Below are 26,630 nucleotides of genomic sequence, written 5' to 3' on the forward strand. Positions count from 1 at the left end.
TGTGTATCACGCCCCCATTTTCATTGGCCACGTCCCATGTGGCTACACCCATTTTTTGGGAAGCGCATACAGTACCAGTAAGAATTTTTTTCTACTTGCACCACTTGGTAGTGCACTGCACTGCACTTCTTTGCACTACTATTTGATTATACTATCTGGCCTTGGGTGGCGTTGTCTTCTCAGCCAGGCCAGGCACTGCTGATGTCTCCTCAGTGTTATAAGAATTACTGTGTGGGCATAATGTGTAAAGGGAACTGCTCCTGTGTGTGCATAACGTGTATAAGGGTTACTACTGTGTAGCATAATTTGAATTGGGGGAGCTATTGTATGGTCATGCCCCTTTCCCACAAGATCATGTCCCTTTTTTGCACATACATCTTCCCTATTTCAAATATGGAGGGCGCCAGTCCCTTACTTTGCCAGGGGCGCCCGGACCCCTAGATACACCCCTGTAAGGCGCTACTAATATTATCTTGATATATATTTGTGACACCCCACCAAAGGAACCTTCTCCCCTTGTACATTTACTGTGGAGTGCTTTATTTATATTTATACTGTATATATATATATATATGCACCTGATCTATTGTAATAGTATATATAGCTATAAATGCATAAGATGCCCTGTATGTTATGCCCCTTATACATTGGTGACAGTGGGGTATGTCGTCAGCCATCCTGTGGCCACAACATGCATTGGTGGCAGTGTATAATCAGGGACTAAGCACCCAGTGAAGCCAGCACGTGTGGAGAATGTGGCACTCCATCATAGCTGCCATGAGCTGTAGTGTGACTTTTGTGCCCCTTCCCCTACTGAGTGCATCCCTGACTGGACACTATTGAACTTACAGCAGGGATAGGGCTACCTGTGCCTTGAGTGCTGTGTCTGGCACGGGGACACTGACCAATAAGCAACAGGCGTATTGATCCCAGAAAGAGAGAGACAGCTTGTGCAGTGGCAGTTGCAGCCGTCTTTAGAGACAGTTGGCAGTTGGGCAGCAGCCATCTTAGAGGGACTCAGAGCTGCAACTTGGAGCAGAGGCAGCTGCTGGTGTGTGACAGGATTGCTGTACAGTTTATGTTATGCCAGTTTCGAATCCCATGACCAGAGATCATCATCAACAGCCAATCAGTAATACCAGCTTCCTGTGGGGATCTCACTTCTTCCGATGGTGCTGGCTGGCAGGCATCTGACAGAGCAGAACAGTGATGGGTTCTACTGACTGTGTAGTTGGAAACTAGGCCACGCAGCCTACCCTCCCTTTTGAAGTACAGCCCTGGAGGTAGCCCTGCTTTGGAGTAACAGATGGTGGGAGGAGCAGAGACAGTGTCTTACTGCAGACAGAGGTCAGCTTATGATGGTTAATTAAGGCCAACCTAACCCTTGTAACACAGGTCAGTAACACTGCTGCATTAGCCACACATAACAAGCTTCCTCAGGGACAAAAGACAGTTCAGCTGCTTACATTGTATCTTAGCTCAAATGATACAGGCAAGCATAGTTTTGGAACATGTAACATGTAACATGCAAACAGTAAGTACTTTATAAATGCAATTCCAATCAGCAGCTAGTTTTATCCAAGGACACCATTAATTGACTACAGTTGTTAATCTGCAGTTAAAGGAGCATCAGCATTGCAGGGACCATAGTGATACAGTACTTCCTCTCTCTCGACTCACAATTTTTAGACGTCACTGTCACACAGCTATACAGGGAAACTGTCAGCTAAGGACTGATACTTTTGTCACAGAAGTTATACGGAGGTAGTTACAGGGTAGCAAGGCTGTCTGACTGTGGCCTTGCTCTTTGTATTTAAGTCAGTCTAGTCCTGCAAGAGCTACATGTTTTATATAAGACTGTGAACTTTCAAAACTGTGATCACAGAATGAGCTATAGCTATTATGAGTGAGTTCTGCAACATGAACTATTTAATGGACATAAACTAGTAAATGGGGCCCCACTAGTAATGTAATATCTATCTTATTACTTTTGTTGCTTTTATGAGTTCGTTAAGATTGTAGGTGGTGGATAATACATTCTGTAATGTTTTGTGGTAATGTGTATTGCAAGCACAAAGTGTTATTATAAATTGTGATAACTACTTCTAAGCTTTACAGTAGAGAAAACTGAGCGGGTTCGGTTTCTCTGAATCCGAACCCGCCAGAACTTCATGTTTTTTTTCACGGGTCCGAGCGACTCGGATCTTCCCGCCTTGCTCGGTTAACCCGAGCGCGCCCGAACGTCATCATGACGCTGTCGGATTCTCGCGAGGCTCGGATTCTATCGCGAGACTCGGATTCTATATAAGGAGCCGCGCGTCGCCGCCATTTTCACACGTGCATTGAGATTGATAGGGAGAGGACGTGGCTGGCGTCCTCTCCGTTTAGAATTAGAATAGATTAGAGAGACACTTGATTTACTAATTTTGGGGAGCATTAGGAGTACTCAGTAGTGTACAGTGCAGAGTTTTGCTGATAGTGACCAGTGACCACCACTTTTATTTATAATCCGTTCTCTGCCTGAAAAAAGCGATACACAGCACACCGTGACTCAGTCACATACCATATCTGTGTGCACTGCTCAGGCTCAGGCCAGTGTGCTGCATCATCTATTATCTATATATAATATTATATATATCTGTCTGACTGCTCAGCTCACACAGCTTATAATTGTGGGGGAGACTGGGGAGCACTACTGCAGTGCCAGTTATAGGTTATAGCAGGAGCCAGGAGTACATAATATAATCCGTTCTCTGCCTGAAAAAAGCGATACACAGCACACAGTGACTCAGTCACATACCATATCTGTGTGCACTGCTCAGGCTCAGGCCAGTGTGCTGCATCATCTATTATCTATATATAATATTATATATATCTGTCTGACTGCTCAGCTCACACAGCTTATAATTGTGGGGGAGACTGGGGAGCACTACTGCAGTGCCAGTTATAGGTTATAGCAGGAGCCAGGAGTACATAATATATTATATAGTGAGTGACCACCAGACACACAGTGCAGTTTATTTAATATATCCGTTCTCTGCCTGAAAAAAAGCGATACACACAGTGACTCAGTCAGTCACATACCATATCTGTGTGCACTGCTCAGGCTCAGGCCAGTGTGCTGCATCATCTATATATATTATATATCTGTCTGACTGCTCAGCTCACACAGCTTATAATTGTGGGGGAGACTGGGGAGCACTACTGCAGTGCCAGTTATAGGTTATAGCAGGAGCCAGGAGTACATAATATTATATTAAAATTAAACAGTGCACACTTTTGCTGCAGGAGTGCCACTGCCAGTGTGACTAGTGACCAGTGACCTGACCACCAGTATATAATATTAGTAGTATACTATCTCTTTATCAACCAGTCTATATTAGCAGCAGACACAGTACAGTGCGGTAGTTCACGGCTGTGGCTACCTCTGTGTCGGCACTCGGCAGCCCGTCCATAATTGTATATACCACCTAACCGTGGTTTTTTTTTCTTTCTTTATACATACATACTAGTTACGAGTATACTATCTCTTTATCAACCAGTCTATATATTAGCAGCAGACACAGTACAGTGCGGTAGTTCACGGCTGTGGCTACCTCTGTGTCGGCACTCGGCAGCCCGTCCATAATTGTATATACCACCTAACCGTGTTTTTTTTTTCTTTCTTTATACATACATACCAGTTACGAGTATACTATCTCTTTATCAACCAGTCTATATATTAGCAGCAGACACAGTACAGTGCGGTAGTTCACGGCTGTGGCTACCTCTGTGTCGGCACTCGGCAGCCCGTCCATAATTGTATATACCACCTAACCGTGGTTTTTTTTTCTTTCTTTATACATACATACTAGTTACGAGTATACTATCTCTTTATCAACCAGTCTATATTAGCAGCAGACACAGTACAGTGCGGTAGTTCACGGCTGTGGCTACCTCTGTGTCGGCACTCGGCAGCCCGTCCATAATTGTATATACCACCTAACCGTGGTTTTTTTTCTTTCTTTATACATACATACTAGTTACGAGTATACTATCTCTTTATCAACCAGTCTATATATTAGCAGCAGACACAGTACAGTGCGGTAGTTCACGGCTGTGGCTACCTCTGTGTCGGCACTCGGCAGCCCGTCCATAATTGTATATACCACCTAACCGTGGTTTTTTTTTCTTTCTTTATACATACATACTAGTTACGAGTATACTATCTCTTTATCAACCAGTCTATATATTAGCAGCAGACACAGTACAGTGCGGTAGTTCACGGCTGTGGCTACCTCTGTGTCGGCACTCGGCAGCCCGTCCATAATTGTATATACCACCTAACCGTGGTTTTTTTTTCTTTCTTTATACATACATACTAGTTACGAGTATACTATCTCTTTATCAACCAGTCTATATTAGCAGCAGACACAGTACAGTGCGGTAGTTCACGGCTGTGGCTACCTCTGTGTCGGCACTCGGCAGCCCGTCCATAATTGTATATTTCACCTAACCGTGGTTTTTTTTTCTTTCTTTATACATACATACTAGTTACAAGTATACTATCTCTTTATCAACCAGTCTATATATTAGCAGCAGACACAGTACAGTGCGGTAGTTCACGGCTGTGGCTACCTCTGTGTCGGCACTCGGCAGCCCGTCCATAATTGTATACTAGTATCCAATCCATCCATCTCCATTGTTTACCTGAGGTGCCTTTTAGTTGTGCCTATTAAAATATGGAGAACAAAAATGTTGAGGTTCCAAAATTAGGGAAAGATCAAGATCCACTTCCACCTCGTGCTGAAGCTGCTGCCACTAGTCATGGCCGAGACGATGAAATGCCAGCAACGTCGTCTGCCAAGGCCGATGCCCAATGTCATAGTACAGAGCATGTCAAATCCAAAACACCAAATATCAGTAAAAAAAGGACTCCAAAACCTAAAATAAAATTGTCGGAGGAGAAGCGTAAACTTGCCAATATGCCATTTACCACACGGAGTGGCAAGGAACGGCTGAGGCCCTGGCCTATGTTCATGGCTAGTGGTTCAGCTTCACATGAGGATGGAAGCACTCAGCCTCTCGCTAGAAAAATGAAAAGACTCAAGCTGGCAAAAGCAGCACAGCAAAGAACTGTGCATTCTTCGAAATCCCAAATCCACAAGGAGAGTCCAATTGTGTCGGTTGCGATGCCTGACCTTCCCAACACTGGACGTGAAGAGCATGCGCCTTCCACCATTTGCACGCCCCCTGCAAGTGCTGGAAGGAGCACCCGCAGTCCAGTTCCTGATAGTCAGATTGAAGATGTCAGTGTTGAAGTACACCAGGATGAGGAGGATATGGGTGTTGCTGGCGCTGGGGAGGAAATTGACCAGGAGGATTCTGATGGTGAGGTGGTTTGTTTAAGTCAGGCACCCGGGGAGACACCTGTTGTCCGTGGGAGGAATATGGCCGTTGACATGCCAGGTGAAAATACCAAAAAAATCAGCTCTTCGGTGTGGAGGTATTTCACCAGAAATGCGGACAACAGGTGTCAAGCCGTGTGTTCCCTTTGTCAAGCTGTAATAAGTAGGGGTAAGGACGTTAACCACCTCGGAACATCCTCCCTTATACGTCACCTGCAGCGCATTCATAATAAGTCAGTGACAAGTTCAAAAACTTTGGGTGACAGCGGAAGCAGTCCACTGACCAGTAAATCCCTTCCTCTTGTAACCAAGCTCACGCAAACCACCCCACCAACTCCCTCAGTGTCAATTTCCTCCTTCCCCAGGAATGCCAATAGTCCTGCAGGCCATGTCACTGGCAATTCTGACGAGTCCTCTCCTGCCTGGGATTCCTCCGATGCATCCTTGCGTGTAACGCCTACTGCTGCTGGCGCTGCTGTTGTTGCCGCTGGGAGTCGATGGTCATCCCAGAGGGGAAGTCGTAAGCCCACTTGTACTACTTCCAGTAAGCAATTGACTGTTCAACAGTCCTTTGCGAGGAAGATGAAATATCACAGCAGTCATCCTACTGCAAAGCGGATAACTGAGGCCTTGGCATCCTGGGTGGTGAGAAACGTGGTTCCGGTATCCATCATTACTGCAGAGCCAACTAGAGACTTGTTGGAGGTACTGTGTCCCCGGTACCAAATACCATCTAGGTTCCATTTCTCTAGGCAGGCGATACCGAAAATGTACACAGACCTCAGAAAAAGAGTCACCAGTGTCCTAAAAAATGCAGCTGTACCCAATGTCCACTTAACCACGGACATGTGGACAAGTGGAGCAGGGCAGGGTCAGGACTATATGACTGTGACAGCCCACTGGGTAGATGTATGGACTCCCGCCGCAAGAACAGCAGCGGCGGCACCAGTAGCAGCATCTCGCAAACGCCAACTCTTTCCTAGGCAGGCTACGCTTTGTATCACCGCTTTCCAGAATACGCACACAGCTGAAAACCTCTTACGGCAACTGAGGAAGATCATCGCGGAATGGCTTACCCCAATTGGACTCTCCTGTGGATTTGTGGCATCGGACAACGCCAGCAATATTGTGTGTGCATTAAATCTGGGCCAATTCCAGCACGTCCCATGTTTTGCACATACCTTGAATTTGGTGGTGCAGAATTTTTTAAAAAACGACAGGGGCGTGCAAGAGATGCTGTCGGTGGCCAGAAGAATTGCGGGACACTTTCGGCGTACAGGCACCACGTACAGAAAACTGGAGCACCACCAAAAACTACTGAACCTGCCCTGCCATCATCTGAAGCAAGAAGTGGTAACGAGGTGGAATTCAACCCTCTATATGCTTCAGAGGTTGGAGGAGCAGCAAAAGGCCATTCAAGCCTATACAATTGAGCACGATATAGTAGGTGGAATGCACCTGTCTCAAGTGCAGTGGAGAATGATTTCAACGTTGTGCAAGGTTCTGATGCCCTTTGAACTTGCCACACGTGAAGTCAGTTCAGACACTGCCAGCCTGAGTCAGGTCATTCCCCTCATCAGGCTTTTGCAGAAGAAGCTGGAGGCATTGAAGGAGGAGCTAACACGGAGCGATTCCGCTAGGCATGTGGGACTTGTGGATGCAGCCCTTAATTCGCTTAACAAGGATACACGGGTGGTCAATCTGTTGAAATCAGAGCACTACATTTTGGCCACCGTGCTCGATCCTAGATTTAAAGCCTACCTTGGATCTCTCTTTCCGGCAGACACAGGTCTGCTGGGGTTGAAAGACCTGCTGGTGACAAAATTGTCAAGTCAAGCGGAACGCGACCTGTCAACATCTCCTCCTTCACATTCTCCCGCAACTGGGGGTGCGAGGAAAAGGCTCAGAATTCCGAGCCCACCCGCTGGCGGTGATGCAGGGCAGTCTGGAGCGACTGCTGATGCTGACATCTGGTCCGGACTGAAGGACCTGACAACGATTACGGACATGTCGTCTACTGTCACTGCATATGATTCTCTCAACATTGATAGAATGGTGGAGGATTATATGAGTGACCGCATCCAAGTAGGCACGTCACACAGTCCGTACTTATACTGGCAGGAAAAAGAGGCAATTTGGAGGCCCTTGCACAAACTGGCTTTATTCTACCTAAGTTGCCCTCCCACAAGTGTGTACTCCGAAAGAGTGTTTAGTGCCGCCGCTCACCTTGTCAGCAATCGGCGTACTAGGTTACATCCAGAAAATGTGGAGAAGATGATGTTCATTAAAATGAATTATAATCAATTCCTCCGCGGAGACATTGACCAGCAGCAATTGCCTCCACAAAGTACACAGGGAGCTGAGATGGTGGATTCCAGTGGGGACGAATTGATAATCTGTGAGGAGGGGGATGTACACGGTGATATATCGGAGGGTGAAGATGAGGTGGACATCTTGCCTCTGTAGAGCCAGTTTGTGCAAGGAGAGATTAATTGCTTCTTTTTTGGGGGGGGGTCCAAACCAACCCGTCATATCAGTCACAGTCGTGTGGCAGACCCTGTCACTGAAATGATGGGTTGGTTAAAGTGTGCATGTCCTGTTTTGTTTATACAACATAAGGGTGGGTGGGAGGGCCCAAGGACAATTCCATCTTGCACCTCTTTTTTCTTTTCTTTTTCTTTGCATCATGTGCTGATTGGGGAGGGTTTTTTGGAAGGGACATCCTGCGTGACACTGCAGTGCCACTCCTAGATGGGCCCGGTGTTTGTGTCGGCCACTAGGGTCGCTAATCTTACTCACACAGCTACCTCATTGCGCCTCTTTTTTTCTTTGCGTCATGTGCTGTTTGGGGAGGGTTTTTTGGAAGGGACATCCTGCGTGACACTGCAGTGCCACTCCTAGATGTGCCCGGTGTTTGTGTCGGCCACTAGGGTCGCTAATCTTACTCACACAGTCAGCTACCTCATTGCGCCTCTTTTTTTCTTTGCGTCATGTGCTGTTTGGGGAGGGTTTTTTGGAAGGGCCATCCTGCGTGACACTGCAGTGCCACTCCTAGATGGGCCCGGTGTTTGTGTCGGCCACTAGGGTCGCTAATCTTACTCACACAGCTACCTCATTGCGCCTCTTTTTTTCTTTGCGTCATGTGCTGTTTGGGGAGGGTTTTTTGGAAGGGACATCCTGCGTGACACTGCAGTGCCACTCCTAGATGGGCCCGGTGTTTGTGTCGGCCACTAGGGTCGCTTATCTTACTCACACAGCGACCTCGGTGCAAATTTTAGGACTAAAAATAATATTGTGAGGTGTGAGGTATTCAGAATAGACTGAAAATGAGTGTAAATTATGGTTTTTGAGGTTAATAATACTTTGGGATCAAAATGACCCCCAAATTCTATGATTTAAGCTGTTTTTTAGTGTTTTTGGAAAAAAACACCCGAATCCAAAACACACCCGAATCCGACAAAAAAAATTCGGTGAGGTTTTGCCAAAACGCGTTCGAACCCAAAACACGGCCGCGGAACCGAACCCAAAACCAAAACACAAAACCCGAAAAATTTCAGGCGCTCATCTCTAGAGAAAAGGTTACCCAGAAGCGTTCCAGCTAAATATAAACTACTGAGGAGCAACTGTGTAATTAATGTCTGTGCTAATTGTAACTTTAACTATGTTGTGAGTTGCCAGAAAAACTTACTCCCTAATACTTACCTGTAAATTGTAACTTTCCATGTGATACTTACCACGAGTGTCACATATTCATACCTGAATCAGGCTCATGATGTCTCAACTTAAATCGGAGATTCACAAACATGGTCCTCAAGGCACACTCAGAGTCCAGGTTTTAAGGATAACCATGCTTGGGTACGGGTGTCTTAATCAATTAATTGATTTAACCATTTGTGCTCAGCCATGGACATACTTAAATCTTGAACTGTTTTCATACAATGGGGTAAATTTACTAAGATTCGTATTTTCCCGTTTGAGGTCAAAGTTCAATCACGAATGACATCGAAAGTGTAAATATGCAACTTTTTGAATTGATTACGACTAATTTACTAAGCTGCCGTATTCTGCATTTTTGGGTTTTCCGATGTCGATGTCATTCGTTTTTTTTGGCAGTGTTTTACGTGAGTGACTTGTAAAACACTGCCGACTTTAATACAATGAATCTCGGCCGGATCTGAGAGATCCGTGCTGGGCTTCATTGTGCACCTTGTAAAAAAAAATAAAAAAATGTTTAAATGTAAAAAAAAAATTGCGTGGGGTCCCCCCTCCTAAGGCAAACCAGCCTCGGGCTCTTTGAGCCGATCCTGGTTGCAGAAATATGGGGAAAAAATGAACAGGGGTTCCCCCATATTTAAACAACCAGCATCGGGCTCTGCGCCTGGTCCTGGTTCCAAAAATACGGGGGACAAAAAGAGTAGGGGTCCCCCGTATTTTTTAAACCAGCACCGGGCTCCACTAGCTGGACAGATAATGCCACAGCCGGGGGTCACTTTTATACAGTGCCTTGCGGCCGTGGCATCAAATATCCAACTAGTCACCCCTGGCCGGGGTACCCTGGGGGAGTGGGGACCCCTTCAATCAAGGGGTCCCCCCCCCAGCCACCCAAGGGCCAGGGGTGAAGCCCAAGGCTGTACCCCCATCCAATGGGCTGCGGATGGGGGGCTGATAGCCTTTGTTCAAAGTGAATGATATTGTTTTTAGTAGCAGTACTACAAGGCCCAGCAAGCCTCCCCCGCAAGCTCGTACTTGGAGAACCACAAGTACCAGCATGCGGCGGAAAAATGGGCCTGCTGGTACCTGTAGTACTACTACTAAAAAAATACCCCAATAAAGACAACACACACACACCTTGAAAGTATAACTTTAATACATCTATCCACACCTCCATACAGGGCCGGCGCTTCCATTAGGCAGCTTTAGGCAGCTGCCTATGGGCGGGTGACCTGGAGGGGCGGCCCGCAGCTGGCCCCTGGCATCAGAAGTACTAGTCACGGGCACTAAAGAATAAGGAGGAGGCGGTCCGGCTGCGGCTGGAGAAGAGTAGGCGCAGCACAAGTACTCCACTACTTCCCTCCCCTTCTCCTCTGGACACGGGGATGTGATCTACCCTACGGATCTCCTCCCCCTGCTTCTACTAGTGGCCAGACGCCCGTCCTCCACCTGCAGATGATGTCCTCCCTTCCCGCCCCGTTCCTCAGTCCCCCCCCCCTCTTCTCTGCACTCTGCATAGGCATAGGCGTGCGCACGGGGGGGGGGGGGAGGAGGTGAGGGGTGCCTCTAACTTCCGGCACCCCCTTCAAACATGCCCCGCCTCCCCGCGCCGCACTCGGTGACGGTGGTCAGTGCCGCAGCTCTAAACCTCCCTACTCCCCAGTAATCTTGGGACCCTCCCACCTCCAGCAGCCACCCTGGCACAGTTCCTCGACTCACCCGGCTGCATCGCAATGGGGCTGCATGCATGGACACTGGAGCTCGGATCCTCCTGCTGCCGGCCTCCTCTTCGGGCTGTGTCTGGATCCACGGGAATGAGCCACTCTGCACCTGAGGTTGACTGGACATGCGGCGGTGAGTGACTGGAGAGCCCTGTGCCCTCCTGCCCCCCCCCTCCCCTGTGTGTGTGGCCCCCCTCTTCCCCTCACATTGGTGTGTGGCCCCCTGTGCCTCCCTGCAACTGTGTGTTGGCACCTTGTGCCCCCACCCCTGTTTTTCCCTGCCCCTGTGTGTGTGTGACACACTGTGCCCCCCTCCCCCATGTATGGCGCACTGTACACCCTCTGCCCCTGTGTGTGTGTGACACCCTGTCCCGCCACACCCTATGTGTGATTCACTGTGCACCCCCTGCATCCCTGTGTGTATGGCGCCCTGTGCCCCCTACCCCCCCCCCTTCTTGTGGGACACACTGTGCGCCCTTTGCCTCTGTGTGTGTCGCCCTGTACCGACTGCAGGGGTGTGTTTTTGATATGTGGTAGGGGTTAAATTGGCATTTTGTTTTTTTTCTGCCCTTCTCTCCCTAATCATGTCCTATGTCCTTGTCTCCTGGTCGTCATCCATTGGTTCCTCTGTCCCCTGGTCACAACCAATCACAGTCCTTCACCCAACACCCTTTGCCTCCATAGTCAGGGCCCATCAGCCCAAAGCCTCTGCCTCGCAGTCGCAGCCCGACAGCCGTGACCAGGAATGTGCTCACCTCCGTCCCTCGGTCACAGCCCATCGCCCAGGGACCTCTTCCTCACGGTCTCAGCCTTTACCCACATCCCTCATGCCCCTGCTCACGGGCTCTCGCCTGGCACAGTCTGCCACCCGCTCACACCATCTGTCCACTGGTTGCAGCCAGTTGCCCCATGCATCTGCCCACAGGTCGCAGTCCATTGCCCCATGACCTCAGTCTCCTGGTAGCAGTCCACCAACCTGTTGCCACATTGCCTCTGAAACTTATAGATGTATTTCGATGTGGATCTGGCATTTTGGGTGTGGTTTGTGTGAATCTGTTTTCTCTGACGTCCTAGTGGATGCTGGGAACTCCATAAGGACCATGGGGAATAGACGGGCTCCGCAGGAGACTGGGCACTCTAAGAAAGAATTAGGACTACTGGTGTGCACTGGCTCCTCCCTCTATGCCCCTCCTCCAGACCTCAGTTAGAATCTGTGCCCGGCTCGAGCTGGTTGCACACTAGGGGCTCTCCTGAGCTCCTAGTAAAGAAAGTATTTATTAGGTTTTTTATTTTCAGTGAGATCTGCTGGCAACAGACTCACTGCTACGAGGGACTTAGGGGAGAGAAGCAAACCTACCTGCTTGCAGCTAGCTTGGGCTTCTAGGCTACTGGACACCATTAGCTCCAGAGGGATCGAACACAGGCCCAGCCTCGGTCGTCCGGTCCCGGAGCCGCGCCGCCGTACCCCTTGCAGAGCCAGAAGACGGAAGATTCCGAGGAGAAAATCGGCGGCTGAAGACTCCGGTCTTCATTAAGGTAGCGCACAGCACTGCAGCTGTGCGCCATTGCTCCCCATGCACACCACATACTCCGGTCACTGATGGGTGCAGGGCGCTGGGGGGGGGCGCCCTGCGCTGCAATTAGAATACCTTAAAAATGGCAAAAAACACATAATATAGTCTAATAAACTATATATGTGTAAAAATCCCCTGCCATAATATTAATATAAAGAGCGGGAGAAGCCCGCCGAAAAAGGGGCGGGGCTATCTCCCTCAGCACACTGGCGCCATTTCCTCTTCACAGCTCCGCTGGAAGGACGCTCCCCAGGCTCTCCCCTGCAGTTTCCAGGCTCAATAGGGTAAAAAAGAGAGGATAAAAAAGAGAGGGGGGGGGGGGGGCACTAAATTTAGGCGCAATACTGTGTATTATAGCTGCTATAGGGAAAACCACTTTGTGTAGTGTAAATCCCTGTGTTATATAGCGCTGTGGTGTGTGCTGGCATACTCTCTCTCTGTCTCCCCAAAGGACTTGGTGGGGTCCTGTCCTCAGTCAGAGCATTCCCTGTGTGTGTGCGGTGTGTCGGTACGGCTGTGTCGACATGTTTGATGAGGAGGCTTATGTGGAGGCGGAGCAGGTGCCGATAAATGTGATATCACCCCCTGCGGGGTCGACACCAGAGTGGATGGATATGTGGAAGGTATTAACCAACAGTGTCAACTCCTTACATAAAAGGTTTGATGACATAACAGCTGTGGGACAGCCGGCTTCTCAGCCAGTGCCTGCCCAGGCGTCTCAAAGGCCATCAGGGGCTCAAAAATGCCCGCTACCTCAGATGGCAGACACAGATGTCGACACGGAGTCTGACTCCAGTGTCGACGACGACGAGACTAATGTACATTCCACTAAGGCTATCCGTTGCATGATTATGGCAATGAAAAATGTGTTGCACATTTCTGACATTAACCCAGGTACCACTAAAAAGGGTATTATGTTTGGGGAGAAAAAGCAACCAGTGGTTTTTCCCCCTTCAGATGAGTTAAATGAAGTGTGTGAAGAAGCGTGGGCATCCCCTGATAAAAAATGTGTGATTTCTAAAAAGTTACTAATGGCGTACCCTTTCCCGCCAGAGGACAGGGTCCGTTGGGAGACATCCCCGAGGGTGGATAAAGCGCTCACACGCTTGTCAAAAAAGGTGGCACTACCATCTCAGGGGACGGCCGCCTTAAAGGAGCCTGCGGATAGAAAGCAGGAGGCTATCCTGAAGTCTGTATATACACACTCAGGTACTATACTGAGACCTGCTATTGCTTCAGCATGGATGTGCAGTGCTGCAGCAGCGTGGTCTGATTCCCTGTCTGATAATATTGATTCCCTTGACAGGGACACTATATTGCTAACCATAGAGCATATTAAAGACGTAGTCTTATACATGAGAGATGCACAGAGGGATATTTGCCGGCTGGCATCTAGAATAAATGCAATATCCATTTCTGCTAGGAGAGTATTATGGACTCGGCAGTGGACAGGTGATGCGGATTCTAAAAGGCACATGGAGGTTTTGCCTTACAAGGGTGAGGAATTGTTTGGGGATGGTCTCTCGGACCTCGTTTCCACAGCGACAGCTGGGAAGTCGACATTTTTACCCCAGGTTCCCTCACAGCCAAAGAAAGCACCGTATTATCAGGTACAGTCCTTTCGGCCCCAGAAAGGCAAGCGGGTTAAAGGCGCGTCCTTTCTGCCCAGAGGCAGGGGGTAGAGGGAAAAAGCTGCACCATACAGCCAGTTCCCAAGAACAGAAATCCTCCCCTGCTTCCACTAAATCCACCGCATGACGCTGGGGCTCCACTGGTGGAGCCAGGTGCGGTGGGGGCCCGTCTCCGGAACTTCAGCGACCAGTGGGTTCGCTCACAGGTGGATCCCTGGGTTCTACAAGTGGTATCTCAGGGATACAAACTGGAATTCGAGACGTCTCCCCCTCGCCGTTACCTCAAATCAGCCTTGCCAGCTACTCCCCCGGACAGGGAGGTAGTGCTGGCGGCAATTCACAAGCTGTACCTCCAGCAGGTGATAATAAAAATTCCCCTCCTTCAACAGGGACGGGGTTACTATTCCACAATGTTTGTGGTACCGAAACCAGACGGTTCGGTGAGACCCATTCTAAATTTGAAATCCTTGAACACTTATATAAAAAGATTCAAGTTCAAAATGGAATCGCTCAGGGCGGTTATTGCAAGCCTGGAAGAAGGGGATTACATGGTATCACTGGACATCAAGGATGCTTACCTGCATGTCCCCATTTACCCACCTCACCAGGTGTACCTCCGTTTTGTGGTACAAGACTGCCATTACCAATTCCAGACGTTGCCGTTTGGTCTGTCCACGGCACCGAGGGTATTTACCAAGGTAATGGCCGAAATGATGATACTCCTTCGAAAGAAGGGAGTTATAATTATCCCATACTTGGACAATCTCCTTATAAAGGCGAGGTCCAGGGAGCAGTTGTTGGTCGGAGTAGCACTATCTCAGGAAGTGCTACAACAGCACGGCTGGATTCTGAATATTCCAAAGTCGCAGCTGGTTCCTACGACGCGTCTGCTGTTCCTGGGTATGATTCTGGATACAGAACAGAAGAAGGTGTTTCTCCCGGAGGAGAAGGCCAAGGAGTTGTCATCTCTGGTCAGAGACCTCCTGAAACCAAAACAGGTGTCGGTGCATCACTGCACGCGAGTCCTGGGAAAGATGGTAGCTTCTTACGAAGCAATTCCATTCGGCAGGTTCCATGCAAGGATCTTTCAGTGGGATCTATTGGACAAGTGGTCCGGATCGCATCTTCAGATGCATCGGCTGATCACCCTGTCCCCGAGGGCCAGGGTGTCTCTGCTGTGGTGGCTGCAGAGTGCTCATCTTCTAGAGGGCCGCAGATTCGGCATACAGGACTGGGTCCTGGTGACCACGGATGCAAGCCTCCGAGGTTGGGGGGCAGTCACGCAGGGAAGAAACTTCCAAGGACAATGGTCGAGTCAAGAGGCTTCCCTACACATAAATATTCTGGAACTAAGGGCCATTTACAATGCCCTAAGTCAGGCAAGACCCCTGCTTCAAAACCAGCCGGTGCTGATTCAGTCAGACAACATCACGGCGGTCGCCCATGTAAACCGACAAGGCGGCACAAGAAGCAGGAGGGCGATGGCAGAAGCCACAAGGATTCTCCGATGGGCGGAAAATCACGTGATAGCACTGTCAGCACTGTTCATTCCGGGAGTGGACAACTGGGAAGCAGACTTCCTCAGCAGGCACGACCTCCACCCGGGAGAGTGGGGACTTCATCCAGAAGTCTTCCAACTGATTGTAAACCGTTGGGAAAGGCCACAGGTGGACATGATGGCGTCCCGCCTAAACAAAACGCTAAAAAGATATTGCGCCAGGTCAAGGGACCCTCAGGCGATAGCTGTGGACGCTATAGTGACACCGTGGGTGTACCAGTCGGTTTATGTATTCCCTCCTCTTCCTCTCATACCAAAGGTGCTGAGGATAATAAAAAAGAGAGGAGTAAGAACTATACTCATCGTTCCGGATTGGCCAAGAAGGACTTGGTACCCGGAACTACAAGAAATGATCTCAGAGGACCCTTGGCCTCTGCCTCTCAGACTGGACCTGCTACAGCAGGGGCCCTGTCTGTTCCAAGACTTACCGCGGCTGCGTTTGATGGCATGGCGGTTGAACGCCGGATCCTGATGGAAAAGGGCATTCCGGTTGAAGTCATTCCTACGCTGATAAAAGCTAGGAAAGATGTGACAGCAAAGCATTATCACCGCATATGGCGAAAATATGTTGCTTGGTGTGAGGCTATGAAGGCCCCCACAGAAGAATTTCAGCTGGGTCGATTTCTGCACTTCCTACAGTCAGGAGTGACTATGGGCCTAAAATTGGGATCCAATAAAGTCCAGATTTCAGCCTGTCTATTTTCTTTCAAAAAGAACTGGCTTCACTGCCTGAAGTTCAGACGTTTGTTAAGGGAGTGCTGCATATTCAGCCCCCTTTTGTGCCCCCAGTGGCACCTTGGGATCTCAACGTTGTGTTGGATTTCCTAAAATCACATTGGTTTGAGCCACTTCAGACCGTGGAATTAAAATATCTCACGTGGAAAGTGGTCATGCTTTTGGCCTTGGCTTCGGCTAGGCCGGTGTCAGAATTGGCGGCTTTGTCCTGTAAAAGCCCCTATCTGATCTTCCATATGGACAGAGCAGAATTGAGGATGCGTCCCCAATTCCTCCCTAAGGTGGTATCAGCGTTTCATTTGAACCAACCTATTGTGGTGCCTGCGGCTACTCTGGACTTGGAGGCTTCCAAGTTGCTGGACGTAGTCCGGGCCCTGAAAATCTATGTTTCCAGGACGGCTAGAGTCAGAAAGACTGACTCGCTGTTTATCCTGCATGCACCCAACAAGTTGGGTGCTCCTGCTTCTAAGCAGACTATTGCTCGCTGGATCTGCTCCACGATTCAACTTGCACATTCTGCGGCTGGACTGCCGCATCCTAAATCAGTCAAAGCCCATTCCACGAGGAAGGTGGGCTCTTCTTGGGCGGCTGCCCGAGGGGTCTCGGCTTTACAACTTTGCCGAGCTGCTACCTGGTCGGGATCAAACACGTTTGCAAAATTCTACAAGTTTGATACCCTGGCTGAGGAGGACCTTGAGTTTGCTCATTCGGTGCTAAAGAGTCATCCGCACTCTCCCGCCCGTTTGGGAGCTTTGGTATAATCCCCATGGTCCTTACGGAGTTCCCAGCATCCACTAGGACGTCAGAGAAAATAAGAATTTACTCACCGGTAATTCTATTTCTCGTAGTCCGTAGTGGATGCTGGGCGCCCATCCCAAGTGCGGATTGTCTGCAATACTTGTATATAGTTATTGCCTAACGAAAGGGTTATTGTTATGAGCCATCTGTTCTTGAGGCTCAGTTGTTATTCATACTGTTAACTGGGTATAGTATCACGAGTTGTACGGTGTGATTGGTGTGGCTGGTATGAGTCTTACCCAGGATTCCAAATCCTTTCCTTATTGTGTCCGCTCTTCCGGGCACAGTTTCCCTAACTGAGGTCTGGAGGAGGGGCATAGAGGGAGGAGCCAGTGCACACCAGTAGTCCTAATTCTTTCTTAGAGTGCCCAGTCTCTTGCGGAGCCCGTCTATTCCCCATGGTCCTTACGGAGTTCCCAGCATCCACTACGGACTACGAGAAATAGAATTACCGGTGAGTAAATTCTTATTTTTTTATTTGTGAATTTTCAGTGGATCTGGATTTTTTTCTGTGTATTTTTCTGGATCTAGAGTCTCTGTGTATTTTTTTGTGGATCTGGCTTTATGTGTTTTTGGCGGATCTAACTTTGGTTTGGTCTATTGTGTGGATCTGCATCAAGGATATGGCTTTTTTCAACATGTCTTTGGGGGTCATTCCGACCTGTTCGCACGCAGCGGTTTATCGCTGCGGTGCGAAAGGGTGCGGAATGCGCATGCGCGGCGGCCGCTGTGCGCGTGCACGATGTTGCCCGGCGACAGAGGTCGCCGGGTTACGTCGCATCTGAAGAAGAAAGCAGTCACAGGACGGACCGCAAACAAGATTGACAGGACGGAGGCGTGCCAGGGCGGATCCGGACCATTTGGAGCCGTTTTCGGGGAGTGGTGAGTGTAACGCAGGTGTGTCCAGCAGAACGGAGGGCGGAGGAGTGACGTCAAAGCCTAGCCCATCATCGCTGGATCCATCGCACAGGTATGTCCAGGCCTAGTCTGGTTTTGCTTGACTTTTTTTTTGTCGCTTAGCAGGGCTGCACAAGCGATCGCAGCCCTGCTAAGCTAAAATACACTCCCCCATAGGCGTGGGCTATTTATCGCAGCAGCAGCAAAAAGTTGCTGGCTGCGATCAGCTCGGAATGACCACCTTTATGTGGATGAGACATTTTTGGTGTATTTTTATGTAAGACTGGATTTTTTTAGTTGTATTTGTATATAGATCTAGTTTGATTCAATGTGGTTTGTGTGAATCTGTCACTTTCAATATATTTTTATGTGGATCTGGCTTTTTGTGTTTTTTTTTTCGTGAATCTGGTATTTTTCAATGTATTATGTGAATTTGTTTTTTTCCGTGTATCTTTATGTGGATCTGGCTTTTTCTATTTGCTTATGGGTCTGTCATGTTCAATGTATTTTTGTTTGGATCTGGCTTTTTTAAATGTGAGATGGAATTTTGCATACTTCACCATTCAGTCCGGGTTTGGAGATGGCCATGCATGAGCACAGGTGATTTAGTACCTCCCTTTTATTTAGCTATCTGGACTCAAGCATGGGTTTCCTGGGGACCTGGACTGTAATAGCGGAGTATGGGGGGCTGTGATGGGATCCGTGGTGGCGATGTCATCAGTTCATAATTCATCTCTTCCAGTTGCTGCCTGCCCGTAGATTGCTTCCTTGTATCTCAGCTGTAGATTGTAAGCTTGCAAACAGTGTTTCCCTACCTCTCTGTTATTACCCAGTTTTGTTTTATTAGTGTTGTTTCCAATTGTAAAGCGCAACGGATTTTGCTGCGCTATGTAAGAAACTGTTAATAGATAAAATAATATTGTGTACTGAGAATTGTGGTGCTATTTGTTACCTGTGCTCTGGTTAAAGTTTTTTTAGTTACCGTAATGTTAAAATCTGTGAACCCTGTATTGTTCTGGGGTGTGCTGCAAAACACTTGTAACGCCTTATAAAGAATATATAATAATGATATGGGGGGGGGGGGGGGGGGGGAGAGCAGGTTTAAGTTTTGCCTAGGGTGTCGAGAAACCTTGCACCGGCCATGCCTCCATATACACATACTTACCTTATGTTCCCACGCAGGTCGGTCCTCTTCTCCAGTAGAATCCATGGTGTACCTGTAGAAAAAATTATACTCACATAATCCAGTGTTTTAGGCTCCTCGGTAAATCCTTTTGTAATCCACGTACTTGTAAAAATAAAAAAACGGATACCCGACCTCGCACTGAAAGGGGACCCATGTTTTCACATGGGTCCCCTTTCCCCGAATGCCAGGAACCCCCTCTGACTTAAGTCCAAGAAGGTTCCATCAGCCAATCAGGGAGCGCCACGTTTGGCACCCTCCTGATTGGCTGTGTGCTCCTGTACTGACTGACAGGCGGCACACGGCAGTGTTACAATGTAGCGCCTATGCGCTCCATTGTAACCAATGGTGGGAACTTTTAGCTCAGCGGTTGACCGAGAGTAACCTCACCGCTGAGCAAAAAGTTCCCACCATTGGTTACAATGGAGCGCATAGGCGCTACATTGTAACACTGCCGTGTGCCGCCTGTCAGTCAGTACAGGAGCACACAGCCAATCAGGAGGGTGCCAAACGTGGCGCTCCCTGATTGGCTGATGGAACCTTCTTGGACTTAAGTCAGAGGGGGTTCCTGGCATTCGGGGAAAGGGGACCCATGTGAAAACATGGGTCCCCTTTCAGTGCGAGGTCGGGTATCCGTTTTTTTATTTTTACAAGTACGTGGATTACAAACGGATTTACCGAGGCGCCTAAAACACTGGATTATGTGAGTATAATTTTTTCTACAGGTACACCATGGATTCTACATGGAGAAGAGGACCGACCCTCGTGTGAACATAGGTAAGTATGTGTATATGGAGGTGTGGATGGATGTATTAAAATGATACTTTCAAGGTGTGTGTGTGTTGTCTTTATTGGGGTATTTTTTTAGTAGTAGTACTACAGGTACCATCGGGCCCATTTTTCCGCCGCATGCTGATACTTGTGGTTCTCCAAGTACCAGCTTGCGGGGGAGGCTTCCTGGGCCTTGTAGTACTGCTACTAAAAACAATATAATTCACTTTGAACAAAGGCTATCAGCCCCCCATCCGCAGCCCATTGGATGGGGGGGACAGCCTCGGGCTTCACCCCTGGCCCTTGGGTGGCTGGGGGGGGGACCCCTTGATTGAAGGGGTCCCCACTCCCCCAGGGTACCCCGGCCAGGGGTGACTAGTTGGATATTTGAAGCCACGGCCGCAAGGCACTGTATAAAAGTGACCCCCGGCTGTGGCATTATCTGTCCAGCTAGTGGAGCCCGGTGCTGGTTTCAAAAATACGGGGGACCCCTACTCTTTTTGTCCCCCGTATTTTTGGAACCAGGACCAGGCGCAGATCCCGATGCTGGTTGTTTAAATATGGGGGAACCCCTGTCCATTTTTTCCCCATATTTCTCTGACGTCCTAGTGGATGCTGGGGACTCCGTCAGGACCATAGGGATATAGCGGCTCCGCAGGAGACAGGGCACAATAATAAAAGCTTTAGGATCAGGTGGTGTGCACTGGCTCCTCCCCCTATGACCCTCCTCCAAGCCTCAGTTAGATTTTTGTGCCCGACGAGAAGGGTGCAATCTAGGTGGCTCTCCTGAGCTGCTTAGAATAAAAGTTTAAGTTAGGTTTTTTATTTTCAGTGAGTCCTGCTGGCAACAGGCTCACTGCTACGAGGGACTTAGGGGAGAGAAGAAAACTCACCTGCGTGCAGGATGGATTTGCTTCTTAGGCTACTGGACACCATTAGCTCCAGAGGGAGTCGGAACACAGGTCTCACCCTGGGGTTCGTCCCGGAGCCGTGCCGCCGACCCCCCTTACAGATGCCGAAGTTGAAGAGGTCCAGAAACAGGCGGCAGAAGACTTTCAGTCTTCATAAGGTAGCGCACAGCACTGCAGCTGTGCGCCATTGTTGTCAGCACACTTCACCAACAGTCACCAACTGTCACTGAGGGTGCAGGGCGCTGGGGGGGGCGCCCTGGGCAGCAATGTATAATACCTTTTTATGGCTAAAATACATCACATATAGCCCTTGAGGCTATATGGATGTATTTAACCCCTGCCAGATCTCACAAACTCCGGGAGAAGAGCCCGCCGAAAAGGGGGCGGGGCCTATTCTCCTCAGCACACGGCGCCATTTTCCTGCTCAGCTCTGCTGTGAGGAAGGCTCCCAGGCTCTCCCCTGCACTGCACTACAGAAACAGGGTTAAAACAGAGAGGGGGGGCACTTATTTGGCGATATGATTACATATATAAAAATGCTATAAGGGAAAACACTTGTATAAGGGGCTGTCCCTGTATAATTATAGCGTTTTTGGTGTGTGCTGGCAAACTCTCCCTCTGTCTCCCCAAAGGGCTAGTGGGGTCCTGTCCTCTGTCAGAGCATTCCCTGTGTGTGTGCTGTGTGTCGGTACGTGTGTGTCGACATGTAGGAGGACGATGTTGGTGAGGAGGCGGAGCAAATTGCCTGTATTGGTGATGTCACTCTCTAGGGAGTCGACACTGGAATGGATGGCTTATTTAGGAATTACGTGATAATGTCAACACGCTGCAAGGTCGGTTGACGACATGAGACGGCCGGCAAACAAATTAGTACCTGTCCAGGAGTCTCAGACACCGTCAGGGGCTTGTAAAAACGCCCATTTACCTCAGTCGGTCGACACAGACACAGACACGGACACTGACTCCAGTGTCGACGGTGAAGAAACAAACGTATTTTCCTTTAGGGCCACACGTTTCATGTTAAGGGCAATGAAGGAGGTGTTACATATTTCTGATACTACAAGTACCACAAATAAGGGTATTATGTAGGGTGTGAATAAACTACTTGTAGTTTTTCCTGAATCAGATAAATTAAATGAAGTGTGTGATGATACGTGGGTTTCCTCCGATAGAAAATTATTGGCGGTATACCCTTTCCCGCCAGAAGTTAGGGCGAGTTGGGAAACACACCTTAGGGTGAATAAGGCGCTCACACGCTTATAAAAACAAGTGGCGTTACCGTCTCCAGATACGGCAGCCCTCAAGGAGCCAGCTGATAGGAAGCTGAAAAATATCCTAAAAGTATATACACACATACTGGTGTTATACTACGACCAGCAATCGCCTCAGCATGGATGTGCAGCGCTGAGGGGGCTTGGTCGGATTTCCTGACTGAAAATATTGATACCCTTGACAGGGACAAGATTTTATTGACTATAGAGCATTTTAAGGATGCATTTCTATATATGCGAGATGCGCAGAGGGATATTTGCATTCTGGCATCAAGAGTAAATGTGATGTCCATATCTGCCAGACGACAGTGGTCAGGTGATGCAGATTCCAGACGGCACATGGAAGTATTGCCGTATAAAGGGGCAGTCCATCGGACCTGGTGGCCATGGCAACAGCTGAAAAATCCACCTTTTGTTACCCCAAGTCACATCTCAGCAGAAAAGGACACAGTCTTTTCAGTCTCAGTCCTTTCGTCCCCATAAGGGCAGGCGGGCAAAAGGGCCAGTCATATCTGCCCAGGGGTAGAGGAAAGGGAAGAAGACTGCAGCAGGCAGCCCATTCCCAGGAACAGAAGCCCTCCACAGCTTCTGCCAAGTCCGCAGCATGACGCTGGGGCCGTACAAGCGGACTCAGGTGCGGTAGGGGGTCATCTCAAGAGTTTCAGCACGCAGTGGGCTCACTCACAAGTGGACTCCTGGATCCTACACGTAGTATCCCAGGTGTACATTGGAAATTTGAGACGTCTCCCCCTCACAAGTTCCTGAAGTCTGCTTTACCAACGTCTCCCTCCGACAGGGAGGCAGTATTGGGAACAATTCACAGGCTGTATTCCCAGCAGGTGATAATCAAAGTACCCCTTCTACAACAAGGGAAGGGGTATTATTCCACACTATATTGTGGTACTGAAGCCAGACGGCTAGGTGAGATCTGAAATATTTGAACACTTACATACAAGCGTTCAAATCAAGATGGAGTCACTCAGAGCAGTGATAGCGAACCAGGAAGAAGGGGACGATATGGTGTCACTGGATATCAGGGACGCTTACCTACATGTCCAAATTTGCCCTTCTCACCAAGGGTACCTCAGGTTCGTGGTACAGAACTGTCACTATCAGTTCAGACGCTGCCGTTTGGATTGTCCACGGCACCCCGGGTCTTTACCAAGGTAATGGCCGAAATGATGATTCTTCTTAAAAGAAATATGGACGCTTTCCTGATAAGGGCAAGGTCCAGAGAACAGTTGGAGGTCGGAGTAGCACTATCTTAAGTAGTTCTACGACAGCACGAGTGGATTCTAAATATTCCAAAATCGCAGTTTTTTCCGACGACACGTCTACTGTTCCTAGGGATGATTCTGGACACAGTCCAGAAAAGGATGTTTTCTCCCGGAGAAGAAAGCCAGGGAGTTATCCGAGCTAGTCAGGAACCTCCTAAAACCAGGAAAAGTATCAGTGCATCATTGCACAAGGATCCTGTGAAAAATGGTGGTTTCTTACAAAGCGATCCCATTCGGTAGATTTCACGCAAGAACCTTTACGTGGGATCTGCTGGAAAAATGGTCCGGATCGCATCTTCAGATGCATCAGCGGATAACCCTGTCTCCAAGGACAAGGGTGTTTCTTCTGCGGTGGCTGCAGAGTGCTCATCTATGAAAGGGCCGCAGATTCGGCATTCAGGACTGGGTCCTGGTGACCACGGATGCCAGCCTGAGTGGCTGGGGAGCAGTCACACAAGGAAAAAATTTCCAGAGAGTGTGATCGAGTCTGGAGACTTCTCTCCACATAAATATACTGGAGCTAAGGGCAATTTACAATGCTCTAAGCTTAGCAAGACCTCTGCTTCAAGGTCAGCCGGTATTGATCCAGTGGGACAACATCACGGCAGTCGCCCACGTAAACAGACAGGGCGGCACAAGAAGCAGGAGGGAAATGGCAGAAACTGCAAGGATTCTTTGCTGGGCGAAAAATCATGTGATAACACTCTCAGCAGTGTTCATTCCGGGAGTGGAAAACTGGGAAGCAGACTTCCTCAGCAGGCATGACCTCCACCCGGGAGAGTGGGGACTTCATCGGGAAGTCTTCCACATGATTGTAAACCGTTGTGAAAAACCAAAGGTGGACATGATGGCGTCCCGCCTGAACAAAAAACTAGACAAATATTGCGCCAGGTCAAGGGACCCTCAGGCAATAGCGGTGGACGCTCTGGTAACACTGTGGATGTACCAGTCAGAGTATGTGTTCCCTCCTATGCCTCTCATACAAAAAGTACTGAGAATCATAAGAGGGAGATGAGTAAGAATGATACTCGTGGTTCCGGATTGGCCAAGAAGGACTTGGTACCCGAAACTTCAAGAGATGTTCACGGAAGACCCGTGGCCTCTACCTTTAAGAAAGGACCTGCTCCAGCAGGGGCCTTGTCTGTTCCAAGACTTACCGCGGCCGCGTTTGACGGCATGGCGGTTGAACGCCGGATCCTGAAAGGGCATTCCAGATGAAGTCATCCCTACCCTGGTCGAAGACAGGAAGGATGTAACCGCAAAACATTTTCACCGCATTTGGCGAAGATATGTTGCGTGGTGTGAGGCCAAGAAGGCCCCTACAGAGGAATTCCAACTGGGTCGTTTCCTACATTTCCTGAAAACAGGACTGTCTATGGGCCTAAAATTAGGGTCCATTAAGGTTCAAATTTCGGCCCTGTCGAATTTCTTCCAGAAAGAACTGGCTTTAGTGCCTGACGTTCAGATGTTTGTAAAAGGGGTACTGCATATACAGCCTCCTTTTGTGCCCCAGTGGCACCTTGGGATCTCAATGTTGTTTTGAGTTTCCTAAAGTCACATTGGTTTGAACTACTCACCACTGTGGACTTAAAATATCTCACATGGAAGGTGACGATGCTATTAGCCTTGGCTTCAGCCAGGCGTGTGTCAAAATTGGCGGCTTTATCATATATAAAGCCCTTACTTAATTTTTCATTCTGACAGGGCAGAATTGAGGACTCGTCCTCAATTTCTCCTTAAGGTGTTTTCTGTTTTTCACATGAACCAACCTATTGTGGTACCTGCGGGTACTAGGGACTTGGAGGACTCCAAGTTACTTGACGTTGTCAGGGCCCTGAAAAATATGTTTCCAGGAAGGCTGGAGTCAGAAAATCTGACTCGCTGTTTAGCCTGTATGCACCCAACAAGATGGGTGCTCCTGCTTCTAAGCAGACGATTGCTCGCTGGATTTGTAATACAATTCAGTTTACACATTCTGTGGCAGGCCTGCCACAGCCAAAATCGGTAAAAGCCCATTCCAAAAGGAAGGGGGCTTATCTTGGGCGACTGCCCGAGGGGTCTCGGCTTTACAACTTTGCCGAGCAGTTACTTGGTCAGGGGAAAACACGCTTGCTAAATTCTACAAATTTGATACCCTGGCTGAGGAGGACATGGAGTTCTCTCATTCGGTGCTGCAGGGTCATCCGCACTCTCCCGCCCGTTTGGGAGCTTTGGTATAATCCCCATGGTCCTGACGGAGTCCCCAGCATCCACTAGGACGTCAGAGAAAATAAGATTTTACTTACCGATAAATCTATTTCTCGTAGTCCATAGTGGATGCTGGGCGCCCATCCCAAGTGCGGATTGTCTGCAATACTTGTACATAGTTATTGTTACAAAAATCGGGTTATTCTTGTTGTGAGCCATCTTTTCAGAGGTTCCTTCGTTGTTATCATACTGTTAACTGGGTTCAGATCACAAGTTGTACGGTGTGATTGGTGTGGCTGGTATGAGTCTTACCCGGGATTCAATATCCTTCCTTATTATGCACGCTCGTCCGGGCACAGTATCCTAACTGAGGCTTGGAGGAGGGTCATAGGGGTAGGAGCCAGTGCACACCACCTGATCCTAAAGCTTTTATTATTGTGCCCTGTCTCCTGCGGAGCCGCTATATCCCCATGGTCCTGACGGAGTCCCCAGCATCCACTATGGACTACGAGAAATAGATTTATCGGTAAGTAAAATCTTATTTTCTGCAACCAGGATCGGCTCAAAGAGCCCGAGGCTGGTTTGGCTTAGGAGGGGGGACCCCACGCAATTTTTTTTTAAAATTTCAAACATTTCCCACCCCTTCCCACTGAAAAACATGCACGGATCTCATGGATCCGTGCATGCCTATCCAAACACGGGATAAAAAAGCAGGTCTGTTTTTTTTTAGCACTTTTTCACGATTTGTATTTCATCACGGCAGTGTGTGGCTATTGTCGGCAGTATTTGTGTTTTGCACTTTTTAGTAAATTCCCGATTTCTACCAAATTGCAGGCGTATTTGACCGATGGTGTATTGATTTGTGATTTTTTCCTAGGACTTCCAAAATATTACGAATGCCCTCATCACTGCCGTGATTTTTGCTTAGTAAATTACCGAGATGACACTTTGAAGAAAAAACGGCATCTCGGTCAAAATCGGGACCTTAGTAAATATACCCCAATGTCTGAAAATCCCG

At 48.7% G+C, this 26,630-nt stretch overlaps 1 long non-coding RNA gene across 1 annotated transcript in view; it reads left to right on the forward strand.

Moving 5' to 3' along the window:
* Positions 1-786: 786 nt before the first annotated feature.
* Positions 787-26,630, forward strand: part of LOC134943467 (uncharacterized) — a 61,867-nt gene continuing 36,023 nt past the window's right edge. Inside the window, exon 1 of the long non-coding RNA XR_010181554.1 lies at positions 787-1,395. This is a non-coding gene — a long non-coding RNA (uncharacterized LOC134943467). The remainder of the gene's footprint in view (positions 1,396-26,630) is intronic.

Source organism: Pseudophryne corroboree, chromosome 7 (assembly GCF_028390025.1).
Source record: "Pseudophryne corroboree isolate aPseCor3 chromosome 7, aPseCor3.hap2, whole genome shotgun sequence".
Classification (NCBI taxonomy): Eukaryota; Metazoa; Chordata; class Amphibia; order Anura; family Myobatrachidae; genus Pseudophryne; species Pseudophryne corroboree.